At 35.1% G+C, this 15,851-nt stretch overlaps 1 long non-coding RNA gene across 1 annotated transcript in view; it reads right to left on the bottom strand.

Annotated features, from left to right (window-relative positions):
- Positions 1-484: 484 nt before the first annotated feature.
- The window catches only part of LOC141276338 (uncharacterized), a 546,316-nt gene continuing 530,949 nt past the window's right edge, over positions 485-15,851 (bottom strand). Inside the window, exons 7-9 of the long non-coding RNA XR_012325701.1 lie at positions 5,507-5,561; positions 956-1,062; positions 485-690 (exon numbers count right to left, since the gene is read on the bottom strand). This is a non-coding gene — a long non-coding RNA (uncharacterized lncRNA). The remainder of the gene's footprint in view (positions 691-955; positions 1,063-5,506; positions 5,562-15,851) is intronic.

Below are 15,851 nucleotides of genomic sequence, written 5' to 3'. Positions count from 1 at the left end.
ACCTTGTAAGTGATGTGCATAGATCAAGTGATCAGTAGATGTTTGTAGATGTATATAATTAATTTTCAGTTGCTTCTCACTCTTGCTTTCTATGGAGAGACTATATAGTAGTGTTACAAAAAGAAATTAACGTAAGGGAGATTTTCCATAATTGTTAAAAGTCTAATTTTTCTTTCCACTCCAGTGATGTTGTGCCACACTGATTACCTAATATTTTAATTGTGTTTTCTGGTCTTAATTGTGAGCCAGTGAGGAGGAAGGGTTCAACCAGTGCCCAGAGAACAGAACATGCATTTGAGTGAGAAGACCTGCTCAGACTTTGCTCACAGGTTCTTCAGTTTCATTCAGGAGATACTGACAGCAAATGATTTAAATTCAAGATTTCTTGATATAAAATGGGCAGTGGTAATGTAGGTGTTACTGAATGCAAGTTTACGTCCCGACTCACAGTGTGGGCAAACAATACCAAAACCAGGAGTTTGGAGCAGAGAAAGGTTTATTGCAGGGCAATGCAAGGAGACGGGTGGCTCATGTCCAAAAAGAACCCTGATCCCTCCTAAGGGTTTCAGCAAGGCACTTTCAAAAGAGAGCTGAGGGAGGGGTGTGGTTAGTTTTTACAAACTTCTTGGAGACGAAATCCTTTGTTTCTGTCCATGTCGGTCAGGGTCAGGTCATGATGTTCCTGTAAACCTCCAACAAAACAAATGTTATTCTCTATTCTGCAACTTTTTATCTCTATATGAATGGGCTCCTAAAGGTCAGACCCTGAGAATGGGCTATCCTGTATATTTCGGGCTGTAGGCAACATTCTTTTACAAAAGGTACAGAGCCAGCATGACTAAGCACGGGCAATGAAACAAAGTTTTAAGTAAAAGGAACAGATCTAATAAGGAGTCAGATTTGTTCTTCCTATTACATAGGGAGAATTCGTAATGTGTATATATTTTAAAAATACCTCATTTGATGATGAATTCATTGTGACATAGGCATTTCTGTTATGAGTGATTTTGCTCTGGTCTCTGTTATATTTTCACATTTACTCCTAAGCAAATTATCGTGCTCCTGAAAAAGAAAAACAAAAATGACTTCATCTTTCCCACATACAAACACACATATGAAAACACTCATAAATGAAAACAATAGAGAGAAGTTGCAAAAAACAGCCAGTAACTTGTTCTGTATGTTAATGTATTATAATGTTAAGAAGTGCCTCTGAGCCAGCCACCTTGGCATGAGAGGTCCCACAATACCACCGTAATGGACTAAATACACAGGTGCCTGGCTACTTGACAGTACCATGTTTTCCAATCCAGTAAGACATTTTGTAGGAAAGAAAATAGCTGTTTCTGACACACTGCAGGTGGGTATGAATGATAGATGAAGTTTCTTGCTCCTTTTACATCGGCATTTTCACTGGCCTCCCTCACAGAACATTAAGGCATTATTTAATTTCTGTTCAAATCTAGATAAGCAAATCTAAAACTTCCCCAAAGCAATATTCTTTTATTCTTCTTTTAGCATATGTTTTCTACATACAGCCAAGCTAAATGTCAGGGCACACCAGTATTCTCATAAAAATTAAGGAGATTTAAAAATAGTTCCTTCAGAATTTTTTGAAATGATTTATTCCTCATTACAAAACTTCCATCCATCTCCCTTTCACATTATTTCTTTCAATACATCATTTTAAGTTTAGATATAGTTAAATATGTATAGCTTCTAAATCTATCTTTCTTAAAGTGTGTTCTAATGAACACAGATGGCATTTTTACATTAATTCATGTTACTTGAAAAAAAATTGTGAATTAGGAAGCATGAAGGGCTAGACTAAAAATAAATTAATATATATAAGCAGGGTTTTTGCTGCAGTACATCTTGAGGCTTTGATGTCCTAGAGTGCAGTGAGAATCTCCAAGAGATTCTCGCCCTTACCATGGCAACCTAGCCCTTGCCTCCACTCTCTATTGAAACTGTTTTTGGGAAGGCCACCAGTGGCTCCTAACCTGCCAAATCCAGGGCACTTTTAAAAAAAAAAATGTCATCATTAGAATTCTATTGAATTGACACCATTTGTTACTCTTCAATATTAAAATTTTCTATTGCATTGGGTCCTCAATACCAAACTCTTCTGATTCTATCGTATATCCTACCATACTGGGTCTTAACTGTGTATGGCTTACCTTTCTCGTATGTCTTACCATACCGTGTCTTAACCATGACTATCTTTTTCATGAACTCTCCTTGTGTTCACCATTAACTAGAGCTATTGCTCAAGGCTATCTCCTCAGACCACTTATCTTCTTGTTCCAGACTCTTCTGTATTTTCTCATCTGCTGTAGTTTCAACACCTAGGTACTGCTAATATCTTGATCTTATTTCTAGAAATCTTAGTTACACCTCACATTCATACTCAGCTTCACAGTCAACTACCTGTGAACATCTCTACCTAAACATACCACAAAAATCTCAAACTCGCTATGCCTAGAAATGAATCAATAAGCATTATCTCACATTGAATCCTACCTTTTGTCCAAATCTACTGATCTCTCTGTGTTTTCTATTTCAATATCATTATCCTTCCATTTAACCAAGCTGGAAGATTGGGGTATATTCTTGACTTTTCCCATTTGCACATCTCCCACACCTCATTGATTTCAAGTTTGATTCCAGTTAAATGTGGTTGACTATAATGCAATCGGCTAAGTGTTATAAAATAAGAATTAGAAGCCTGTGGGTCACAGAGGAGAAGAAGGAATTATACACTTATAAGGCTTTTCCTCTCTTGTTTCCTACATCTACCCTAGTACAAGCCCTCTATATCGCTTATCTGAACAAGTAAAATAGCTTTTTATCCCGTGTTTAACTTCTCCCCACTTAGACACATGTCTGACCGTATCACTGCCCAGCTTAAAGCCTTTCAGTGGTTTCCTATCACCTAAACCTCTGATCAAGAGCTAGATCTGATCCACCTCTCCAATCTCATCTCTAAACATCCTTTACGTTCCATTAAATGTGAGCTATTTGTTATTCATCATATTCAACACACAATTTCTCATCTTTGTGCCCTTGCTCATGTTTCCTCCTTTAATTAGTGTTTTCTTTCTTCCCTTATTCTCCCCTTCATTTATCAAAGACCCACTCAGGTAATCATCTATAGGACTTTTCCCCAGACTCTCTCCCAAAAAGACCTTATAAGGATTCCTATTTCTCATTAGGTGCTACTTCTCTGTGCTCCTATTTTGCATAGCTCTATTATTATAGTTATATTTTAGTAATGATTTCTTTGTATATGTCCTTCATAATAGAGTATAAGGTCTTCAAGAGCTGAGCTTGTATTTTAGCCACTTTTTATTCTTAGTACAGTAAATTCCATTCATTCATTGATTAATTAATTCATTCACATATTAATTCAGTAAGTATTTTGTACTGAGGATATAAAAATATCTCTCAAAGATCTCACAATCCAGTTAAAAGGCAGGAGAGTCTACAAGTGACTCTAACACAATGTGCAGAGTGCTATAGAATGGTATATAGAAAGCTGTGTAACACAGAGAAGAAAGAATTTTTACCTCCTTTGCTAGACTCTATGAGGGTACAGAAATAATATAAAATAAGTCAATGCATTAAAATTTTTATTGTATAATTTACTTATTTTCTCTCTCTCTCTTCCATTAGTTCATTTTATTTTTGTTTATAATAATTGTCAATAAGTCAGTGAGGCCCTAAAATTTCAAGATAAGTAGGAGGGAAAGAGAGGGAAATAGTCAATGACTTTCCTCTATAACTTTTTTCTAGTCTCCACCATTTTTAACTGGCTGATAAGTTGCATTATTTTACAGTCTTCTTGGAACATATGTGAATGTAATCATCATTTGAGTATCAACTTTAGAAAAGGATACTGTGCAGATATGTGGCAGAAACTAGAAAGAAAAAAAATTTTCTGGTTTCATGCAAGACATTTTTGATATGCTATGTAGGAAAAGACTTATGCATTAATAAGTGTATTTTGATATACATAAATAAGTGTATATTTGTGGCGAGTGCCATCAGAGATACAGCGATACAGTGCTCTTTCAGCAAAATACTAGGATGATTCAAGAACTGATGTTTGGGGACTGCACTGTTTTATGTTCTCATCGTAGCCCCACTATTTTGTGGATGTGTTTTGTCTTGTTTACCTTGGACAAGCTATGTAGCCTTCCCAAGTTTTGGTTATAATATAGACAGCATTATGTGTATCTCAGGCTTTATTGTGAGGATTAATAAAATTACTTGGAAAAAAAATGCCTAGCATTGAGACTGACAGCAAAATCTTAGTAAATGTCATCAATTACTATTATCATTAATGCTGTAAAAAACTAACATGATTTGAATCCTTATCCTAGCTAGGAATTGTGGTATATGCGTATTATTGTGATGGCTGAATATTTTAATCAAGAAATTCTACTAATCTTTGACATTTTCAGATATCTCAAGTTTTAACAATTTTTGACCATGAATGTAGAAAAACTATAGAGTGTGTGTGTGTACATACATTTATTTCTGTACATTTATTTCCAATGGCCTTGACAAAGAGAATATTATGCTTTATGTCAGTCTCTATAAGAAACAGCATGTTAGAGGACTCAACATAAAAAAACTTTAGGCCTATTGGTATAATTAAGATTCTTAATTATAACAAATTATATAAACGATAGTATACATATGAACCAGAGAGATGGAGGCCTAATTTATAAGATGCTGAATTTAGTTTGACTGAATGAGCCAGCTTTCCCCTTCTTCCAGTTAGAATTCCTGGTTTGGCCTACCACAATGCCTTAAATAGAGGTGATTGAATAGTTTTCTATAATGTAACATACAAAGCTAAGCTTTAGAAGCTGTTTTCTCCTTTTATTATGCTGTACTCTTTGAGCAAACAAATAGATCAGTTTTAGGTGAGCATGATCAATAATGGTTGGTTAACCATTAACAAATGAACACTTGTAAGTTGGTCAATAACTTGGAGTAAAGTAATGGCACAAGAACACCATTAGTGTGTGAAATGACTTTTTCTAGGAACTTATGGCCTATTTTAAATTACATCGTTTCCAGTTCAAAGGTTTATATTTATGCCACTTGGAAAAAATCTCGAGTATGTAATTTAACTCTTACAGTAGCACTGACAGATCTTGGAAAGAAAGGCTTGTGAGAAGAAGAGAGAATGGAAGTATGAAATATATGATACTTTCATCACAGAATAGGCTATACAAGCATCACTTGTTAAAAACTTCAGGTTTTGTTAGCTCCAAAATAGCACTGTTAAGTGTATAATGGTTTTCTTCTTCTAAAGACAAAAACCGAAGGGCCCATCAGCACATGGGGGATGTTCAGTTGTAAGTAACATTTCATGTCTATCAGTCAGTTTTCCCTAGGTTTTCTCTAATATTGGAAATCAAGCAGGATTGTTCAATTAGTTACTTTTGTATCTTCTGTCACAAGTTGAAAATGAACAGTTCCATTTCTTTACCTGGTAGCTTGTTAAGTTCTGAGAACTGAATGCCATCTCCTTGTTTCAAAATGTTCTGAAAATAAAAACAAATGTGTCTTTACTTTGCAGATGTTCCTATCTTTACAGTGCTTGACAAATCTGTTGACAAATTTTTCTAAATTTTACAAAAATTAATTGCATATAACTATGCCTGACTAAAAGAGAGAATAGACCTCCAATAATTTCTTAGCAACTGTTCAATATTCTTGACTAAATGCCTATGAATCCAGAATGCATCATATTTCTCATTGCTTTGATTTTAATACTGGTAAGTGGAGGTATTGGGAATATGGGAACATAATTACTCTTCGGTTCATGATTTGTCACTTTTAGATATTGGCTTTCCTAAAGCTAAAGAATTCTGTCTAACAGTATATTTATACCAAGTCTACCAAACCTATTTATCCAGGGCTATTATTACAAATTTTGCAATTTCTCTATAAACATAATAGCAATAGTTTTCTCATCAACACTTGCTTGATTATTCCTGTCCAGATACCATTATTTACGACATCTCCTCAAATTTTCCATTGAACATTTCCCTGTAGCACAATAATATAAGAAAAGCAGTTCCGAAAATATAAATAGGGTTCCATGATCAAATAAATTTGGGATATGCTGCTACTAAATACTCCTTTTGGAAATTTACAAGGCACTTTGCCGTATTATAGGATCTGAAAGGTTTTAAAATAAAGAAGCCTATTTAACCTAGTCCAAATTTTCCAAAATAATTTGACAATAAAGCATTTACTAACATATCCTGGAGAGGTAGTGATAAGTGAAACACACTTTGGGAAACAATGTTACACAGTATATAAGAGATAGTTTTAATTGTCACCAGAATCAATAATTTTCTTGGCATCAAGGCTTTCTAATAATATCTAGTTTAGTGGTCTCCTTTGGTAGATTTTAAGATTCAACATAAAATGTATATTTATTCCTAATTCACAGCATATACTGCTTCCAGGGGGACCAAATCCAACCTTGTAAGGTGGTATTCCATAGCTGGCAGATTGACTGGGTCTTCTATAGGCCATTTCCACTTTTCATGATGTCCATGGCTTTTGAATGATTGAATGTGTGCCAGGAGCTATGAATGCATGAGTATAAACCCATTGCCTTACTTCTTTTGCTATTAAATTCCCTGGTCAGAAATAGAATGCTATTTGAATACCCTAACATTGCAGAAACATTGCTGGCAGAAGCATGACAGGCAGGGAAGACATATATATATATATATATATATATATATATATATATATATACACACACACACACACACACACACACACACACACATACATACATAATAAGTATATAGTCCAGGAAGAACAAATCTTGATAACTGGTTTCAAAAAGTTATGAAATTATAACCAGATTCCTTGAGTTGTGATGCCACATCAGACTTTACATTATCTCTACCTCTGGAAGACTGAGCGCTAAGTAGTAGCAGTAGATCAGCCATTTTGTGAAAAAGTCTATTTTATTGACCCCCTGCATAACCTACGTTTCTACCATCATGGCCACTTTGTTTATGAGCCTTTGAACAAGGACAGGAATGTCCAGGTAAAGAGACTTCATCCACAGAATGTGTCATCTATCTAGCTAATTATTGAGTCTCTTCTGCAGCTGGTATCCTTTGATAAACATTCCCATGGAATATATATAGCCTTATACTCTGTGTCCATTCCAAGAGTCTCATCCACAAGTCTCTTTTCAAGATTCATTTTTCATCAAATCTTCAACTTCATTATTTCCAAGTCCCTGACCAACCTATGGCAAAGAAGACAACCAGATGTGTTGCAGCCCTCCCCTTTCAGCTGGGGCCAGAGTATCATGTAGAACCATCTTTAAACCAGGTTCAAAAATGCTTTTCCTAGTTCACAGGATTTAGGGGACTTCTCATAAAGAATGGAGAAAGAAGTGGCAATGAAGCAAGAGGAGGTGCACCAGTATCATTAACCACCTGCTTATAACACTTGCTAGTGCCTTCTTTAGGCCTCAGTAGGGCCTGATCAGGTATGCACCACAGCCTTTTGATGATGGGCTACCCTTGAACATGCTTTAGCATTTGGTGGATCAGATAACACCCAGTTTATGTCAGGCAGCTCAAGTTGTTTGATTGTTTGGTGTCCTAAGCACAGACCTTGAGTTTCCACCAAGATCCAGTTGTAACCATAATAAGAAACATGAATATGGAACTTACCATTTGTCGAACACTTTCATAAGCGCGTTATGTACATTATTTATTTAATTATCACAGTGACACATGAAGTAGGTACTATTATTGTCCCCATTTTTCAGAGAAGAAATGTGGCACAGACAGTTTAAGTGTTGTGGTCATGGTCACACAGCTAATGAGGGGGAGAGATAGGATTCAAACTCAGACAATCTGGCTCCAAAAATTACACTCTCAACTCTTCCCTGCACTGTGACACTTCAGTTCTAAGCCAGCAGTGATCTATTGAAAGCAAATCTTTTTTTGAAGAAGAAGGCATGACTTTGCTTTAAAACCCTCAAGGCCATTCCTGTGATTGTCTTTTTAGGGCCTGCCACAGTTTCTATACAGTATTCCCTTCTGTCACAGTCACTTTGAGCTGGGTCATAAAGTCCAAGTGGTATACAGTTCTAAGTATCTGGGATTCTTACGACGTCCCATGCAACTCTTAAAAATTTCCAAATTAACTATTGAAACAAAACAACACTGTATTAAAATAGCATGATTCTAGAAGCTCTCATTACATATATTTCTTTTAAATTTTAATTGTCCATTTTTTTTCCAATTGCTTATTTTATTAAAAACCAAACACCTTGATTTCATTAACTGTAACCTGCCATTTTGTCTCATGTCTCTGCCTCTCTATTGAGAATAAAATGCAGCAAAGATCTGTCTCTATCAAAGGGAGATCTTCTATCTTAACTTTTTTTAAAAAAATGAAGATACTATTCTTTTTTTTGTCTCCATGAAGATGCTGATGGCTGATGTATGTCTTGTACAAATATAGACTCTTAAACCTCCCGGCATTACATTCAGAAAGGGAACTAATATACTGCTCTAATTTTTGCCCCTTTGTCTTTAAATTTTGCCCCTTTTTCCTCCCATAAGCAGGACAAAAAGAAGAGAATTTCTTTAACTTATGTAAGCTACTTAGAGTCCTTTCCCTCAGGACCCAGAACAAACTTGATTTTTTTAATTCTGAGAACATGACCTGACCCACCAAAATGCTTTCAAGAAGTTTAACTTTTTGGTTTCTTTTTATTCACAGCTTTCAGCAATTTAGTTTCAATAAGAATAAGAACATGGAAATCATATCCACAACTATGAATTTGTTAGATTATCTCAGCAGTGCTTTTTCACCATAGACTTGCCTATCAATTCACCCTCTGAATTCCTTCCACCATGGCCAATTGATGCTAAAACATTGTCCCTACCTTTAGCCCTCTGTTGGTCATTGAATCAGTCCCAGCTAGTATTTCACTTTCTTGGGGACCACATCATGAAACAAGTAATCTAATGAAGTAATCAAATTATAGGTAGTTTTGTGCATTTCTTTTTCACTGTATTTTGATATTCAAATATATCAGGTAGAATCATGTCGTGTTCACCTTTGAAATTACCATAGTTTTATACAATGTGTTGGAACATAATAGAAATATAATTAATGGTTATTGAATTAAATGAGACCCAGAGACAAAATCCACACCTTTATGGTCACTTAATCAGTAATAACAGAGGTAATGATTTCAGTCCAGTATTGTCATTTGGAGAAACCCCAGAATCTTCCATATAGGCAGTTTCCTACTTGTTATGTTGTCAGCCAGGCCCAAGTGGAGACAAATATTCTGCTTATTTGGCAATTTGATTCCAAACTCCATGAGAGGCGTGTTGTGATTTTGTATCTCAGAATTTTGGAATTGCCTTGGAAAACAACCCTTATAGAATCTCAGAGTAAATATAAGTATCAAACTTTTCTAGTACAGCATCATCTAATTTTTGTTGATCTGTTCTATGATCTCCTATCATACAAGGAAGCAGGAGATGAATTATTTTTCCTGCCTTTTTTATGTTTACTCCTCTGGTTAAGTTTATGTTAAACTCCAGGAAGAAAGTTTGTTTTCCTCAGATCAATTATTAATTCCTTAGTCTATGCATCTACTATATAACAGGCACCAATTGGTGGTAAGTGCTAGAAGGGCAGGATGGAATTATGAATATTAATAACACAAAAATCTCTTCTCTCTTCACCTCCAAGGAGCTTTTGCTTTAGTAAATGGTAGAATATGAGTCTCTGGCTCATACTGCTAGAGTTACACCAATGATCTTGGATTGGATTTTTTTCTCTGGGGGTAAGAGTACTGTGGTATAGTAAAATACTTATGAATTCATGGGACCTACATAGAATCAATGGGAAATGCATGGCAGAAGTATATTTGCATGTAATGATACCAGAACCCTATTCCAGAACTTCTTTCTCAGAAAGTTATAAGCCAGACTAGTGCTCGGTATCCTTATTTTTATCAGAGTAGATTACCAGAATGATAAAACACAAGCTATAAACCGATACAGTTTGATGTCCCAGTGAAATAGACTCAGTCATATAGTAATTAAATAAATCCTATTTATTTACAGAAAGCCTACTTTCATCAGATAATTTTCTTCAGTGAGTGTGTAGTCCCTTCTGACTTATTCTAAGTTTGATGCAGGCTCAACCCATTTCACTGTTTGTACTAAGGAGGAAATGCTGATGGTTTGGGATATTATGTTGCCAAATTGTGTATCTGCTGTATCACCATCTCCCTCCTAACACACCCATACTCCTTCTGAGTGTTTGAAAAACTGTTTCTGCCACTGGGACTATTATTGAACCACTTTTTCATTATTTTTTTCCCTGTAATACATGCCAAATCATGGACTCTACAGATAATCTTTATTGTAAAACCTGTCAATAAAAAAATCAAGAGTATGAATTATCCTAAGAGCACACCAAGGTTGAACTCTCCTGTTGGTAAAATATTGGTGTTCTTTTTCATACGATAATATGGTTATTGTGCTAAAATACTTCTTTGTATGTTTTGAAGCCTTGTTATATACAAAGTTTATTTTTTAGTGAAATAAAATAATTTGTCAGGTTTAAAAAAATATATTGACCCAGCAGCCAATTATAGGTATATATCAGGTCTAATAGTTCAGAACAGGATCATAAGTGAGGAAAGAAAACTACATATTGCCCCTAACTTCACCCATACTGTTTTTTTGTAAAGCACTATGAAAGGAGATGAGGAAATGGGTAACCTCAAACAGAATTTCAGTTCAAGTTGGAAGAAGAATGAGACAATAGAATTTAATGATGTAATCCAATTAACAGTTATTAACCTGGTTTATACTAAAAGGTGCTTTGAGGGGTACAGTAAAATTTTTACCATGTATTTTACCATCAGTAGTTTATGATTTAATTTAAAAATTAAAATAAAGGAATAGGAAAAGATTAACTATGTAAGGCTGTATGTTCAGGGCTATATGGCTGAAGTGGCCAGTGATGCTGGAATTTTAGAGAAAGAGATCACCAAGAGATAGAGGGGAAATTTCCTTTTCTTTTGGGAGATTTTTACATTTTAGTGGATAAAGGAAAATGGTACAGAGCATTTAGATTTATTAGAAATTACATAGAGAGATGGCATATATCAGGCTTTGTGGTAAAAATGAAATAATCACTTCACTAACTTTCAATCAATATCTGGCACTGTTAATTTCAGTTGCATGTCTATAAAACTGACCACACAGGGAGCATAATCATTCAATAGTATAGCTAGTGGTTTTATTGCATTTTAAATCCAGTTATGCTTCCTTTAAGTAATATGCATTCTAAAGAATATCTCACAGAGCCTATTGAATTATAGGAACAACATGAATTTCTTTAGGGAGGAGAATTAAATAAAAAGAAAAATGGGGTAAAAAAGTAGAAATCTGAGCTAGTAAGTGAGAATTTCTCACACCAGACTATTGTGAGCTGGGGTTTTTTTTTTTTTTTTTGCTGTTTTCTGAGACAGAAAGAATTGAAGGTAAAGGGCCTCCAGAGATGAGAAAGACCTGGAATCAGCTCCAGATAGCCAGCTCTATGCATGTGACCTTATATAAATAAATGCTCTTGACTTTAAGCCCCTTTCATTTTTTTTCTCTGAAATATAAAATTGGTTTCCTTCTTCTACTCTGTCCATCAACCAACTGCTGGAATCACATGTCTCCACAGACTTTTTTTTTTGTATTGAGGTTGAGTGATGGTATGTTTAGCAGCTGAATAGATACTTGGAAAAACCACATTGTCCATGCTCTCATAGGATCTCTCCCAAGGCAGATAGTTTTTTTTTCATTTCATTTGAATAGCTAAACTGAGAGAGAAAAATGCTAGCATTGGCCGGATTCTCTCAAGTATTATCTCTGAAAATGGGCTACTTCTGAATCGTAGACGTCACGTTAAGGTGGAATGTTGGCATTGTGCTTTACACACATCTTTTCATGCCTTATCCTTTGAAGAGTGTAGATAGTTATTCTCAATCTGTTATTAATCATCATTATTCTTATGGGGAGTAGGTGGGAAAGGGCACAGGTTTAAGTGTACATGAATCTAGTCCAGGCTTGTGAGAACGTTATGGCCAAATGTTCATCTCAGGCTAATGTGTTATGTCACAGTGGAGAGATGAGTCAAAATAGAATACCTTGTGAATAATTGGAAGCGAGAGTCAAAGTGTTATTCCTATGATCAAGGGAAGGATTAGATCCTAGCTATTAGTCTGCCAGATTCAGGATGGCCTTGCAAGAGAGCAGTGCAGGGTTCACTCCATAATCTAAAAGTAGTCCTAAGTAATGATGCTAACACAAATATGAATATCTTAATCCACAATATCTGTACTTGGGTAGCAGTAAGAAACAGAGTTTGGTTTAATTGCTTGGACTTTGGTTTTCTGAGCGATCTCAATAATAAAACAATCTTCTATGACTTGAGTTTCCTTTCTAAGGTTCTAGAAAACAGTGTGTAAGCCATGGATAGTTCATTTATATTTCTTACCCCTTATATCTATCTTTAATGTTGTAAAATGGTCCACAAGTTAAAATAAAAGCAATTAAAAGTAAAATTACATTACATAGTAACTTTGTGCAGTTACTATGTGTATATATGAAAGGCTATCGGCTGGCTCTTTTGTGGCATTGGCTAACTTGTACTCTTAATTTGTCATTCCTCACAAAAGCCCTGCTCTGTGTGAAAGACAGTCACTGAGCATAGTTATTTATGTAGAGACAGTTTTATAGAATATGAAACAGTGGGCTAGAACACCAGCTGTTGGGTGCCAGCCAAGTGCATAGAATTCATCTGTACTTTGTTTGCTTTTTCTGTTTAGGTTCATTAATTTATCACTTTACTGTATGAAATTTATCCCCCCTTCGCAAGTTATTTTAATAGTTTTATTTCTCAAATGTGATGTAATTCCATCCCTAAATTTTTAACGTTTAAAGTTTTAGATCTCTGTTCTCAAGTTTGATGTGATATTAGTAACTGGAAGATTCTAAATATACTCAGCAGACAAAACAGTCATGACCTCAATGCGAGTGTCTATAGTTAGAAATTAGAAGCTTTAATATTCTAAAGCATAACTGGGTAAGGTAGTAAAGTTCTTTTCCCCTGTTTTCTCTTCACGGTTCCAAAGATATTTATAGAATTTTTATGGTGGATATTGTATTTTCAAAAATGCTGTCTAGAGGTCAAGAGATGACTTTGTTGACCTCTAGAAAACTCATTCTGCTGAAACAATAAGGTTGTAAAGAGAAACTTAATAGTATTCTAATAGCTTTAAATATTCCAGAATTTTCTCAAGAATTATTTAATCTACACAAATTTGATGTCATTTTGTGATTTATGCTTGTCTTTATAATGCAGCTGATATGGCATTAGTGGAATTTCATTATGCAGTGAATAGTTATTCTGATGAAGAAAATGATTAAATTTAATTTCAACCAAATATAAGATTGTATAATAGTATTTTCCCTGTTGGATGTTAATATAAACAAAATCCCTCCTAGTGTTGTGAGCTGAGAAATGCATTTTGAAAGCATAATAAAAAGTAAAAAGAAAAGAAGATAAATTCTAAAAACAGAGAGTAAGAGGAGATTGTTGAAAAGTTATAAGCATATATGACTTCAGTGTGTTGCTGATCCAGGAATGTTAACGTGGTTTGGTTGTGTTTTGGGCCATCTATTACTTTGACTATATTATATTAATGTGCAATAAATACATGTAGGTAGCGTAGGACAACCCCATTCATTCTTCCTATTCCATGTCTGTCCCAGGAAAATGCTAAACATCACTAATTATTAGAGAAACACAAACAAAACTGCAGTGAGGTATCACCTCACACTAGTCAGAATGGCCATCATCAAAAAGCCTACAAATAATAAAATTAGAGAAGGTGTGGAGAAAAAGTAACTCTCCTACACTGTTGGTGGGAATGTAAATTGGCATAGCCTCTATGGAGAACAGTAAGGAGGTCCCTTAAAAGACTAAAAATAGAGCTACATATGATCCCGCAATCCTGCTCCTGGGCATATATCTGGAGAAAACCGTAATTCAAAAAGATACATGCACCTCAATGTTCTTTGCAGCACTATTTATAATAGCCAAGACATGGAAGCAACCTAAATTTCCACCAACAGAGGAATGGATAAAGAAGATGTGGTACATATATACAATGGAATATTTACTCAGCCATAAAGAAGAATGAAATAATGCCATTTACAGCAATTTGGATGGACCTAGAGATTATCATACTAAGCGGAGTAAACCAGGCAGAGAAACACAAATATGATATCACTTATATGTGGAATAAAAAAAAATAGTGATACAAATGAACTTATATACAGAACAGAAGTAGACCCACAGACAGAAAACAAACTTATGGTTACCAAAGGGGAAAGGGGGTGGGGGAGGGATAAAATAGGAGTTGGGGATTAACATATACACACTACTATAAGTAAAACAGATAACCAACAAGGACCTACTATATAGCACAGGGAACTATACTCAATAGTTTGTAATAACCTATAAGGGAAAATAATCTAGAAAAAAATAGATATATATGTATGTATAACTGAATCACTTTGCTGTATACCTGAAACTAACACAACATTGTAAATCAACTATACTTTAATTAAAAAAATAAAAAAATAAATAAAATAAGGATAAAAAAAGGATTCCTAAGAAAAATGAGGAATTCAACTGAGTTCTAGTCTTAGGTCCATAGAAGGTAAATATGTCCAACTTTGAATGCTTATGGCAACTGCAATTATATCTGAGTAATAACAATTTCATCCTCTATCCCTTCACCTCGATTACAGCTTTGTACACACACAACCTCTACTCCCTTTTTCTACACTAGAAACATAGAAAAAATTTATAGAAAACTGTAGATACATACACCTTATTTAAAAGGCTAGTTCTTCTGATGTTTTGGAGTTGCCATGGTCATCTGTGTTGGTTTCTTGAATAGTTTTTCTAAGGATGACAGGAAAAGAGGTGTGATGTGTTTAACTAATTGCTGATACCAGTTGGGAACAATTTCTTCTATTTCTGGGGAGAACAAAGGCTCAAGGCTAATTTTCCATCTAGGCGGTAAAGGTTGATAACATGTTTGACCTTCATAAATACATAGTTGTTAAGCCACCAAAAACCCTACATTGACTAGACTGATGTATGCTAACCTCAGTAGACTTCTATGGGGGATTATTTCCTTCTGTAATATGGTTGTAGTAGAACTACAGGCCCAGGGGTAACTATATAACTGTTAGGTAGACAACCCTAGTTCAACTCGTGTCTATGTGAAGTCTCATTTCATCTGTAGTAAAATAAGAAAGGGAGGCTAGTTCTCAAAGGTGAGAACTAGCATATCTCTAATATGCGATAATATGTGTGGGTCTCTAGCTGAGTTGATTTCAGTACTAAGAATATGGCAGAGTTTAGGGCAACTCCGTTCATCTAACAAATACTGAGTCTGTACTATGTGCAAAGCTTTGTTCTAGGCATTGCAGATACAAAGGTACATAAAAGGATGAGGTCCCTGATCTCATAGAGGTAACATTCTAGGGATGCATAAGGACAAACATGTAAATACATATTACACAAGTGAGTTACTGATTGTTTTGAGTGCCACAAAGTTAACAGAGCAACAGGCAGAGCACAGAGTAGGTCTCTTTAGTTAAGGTCAGTGAGAAGGCCTGTCAGAGGAAGAACCAGTTAATGTGCGATCAGAAGGATAAGAATAAGCTAAAGGAAGTGGC

Source organism: Tursiops truncatus, chromosome 14, assembly GCF_011762595.2.
Source record: "Tursiops truncatus isolate mTurTru1 chromosome 14, mTurTru1.mat.Y, whole genome shotgun sequence".
Lineage (NCBI taxonomy): Eukaryota > Metazoa > Chordata > Mammalia > Artiodactyla > Delphinidae > Tursiops > Tursiops truncatus.
Note: the sequence above shows the minus strand (reverse complement) of the source record. Positions and strands in the feature narration are given on the sequence as shown.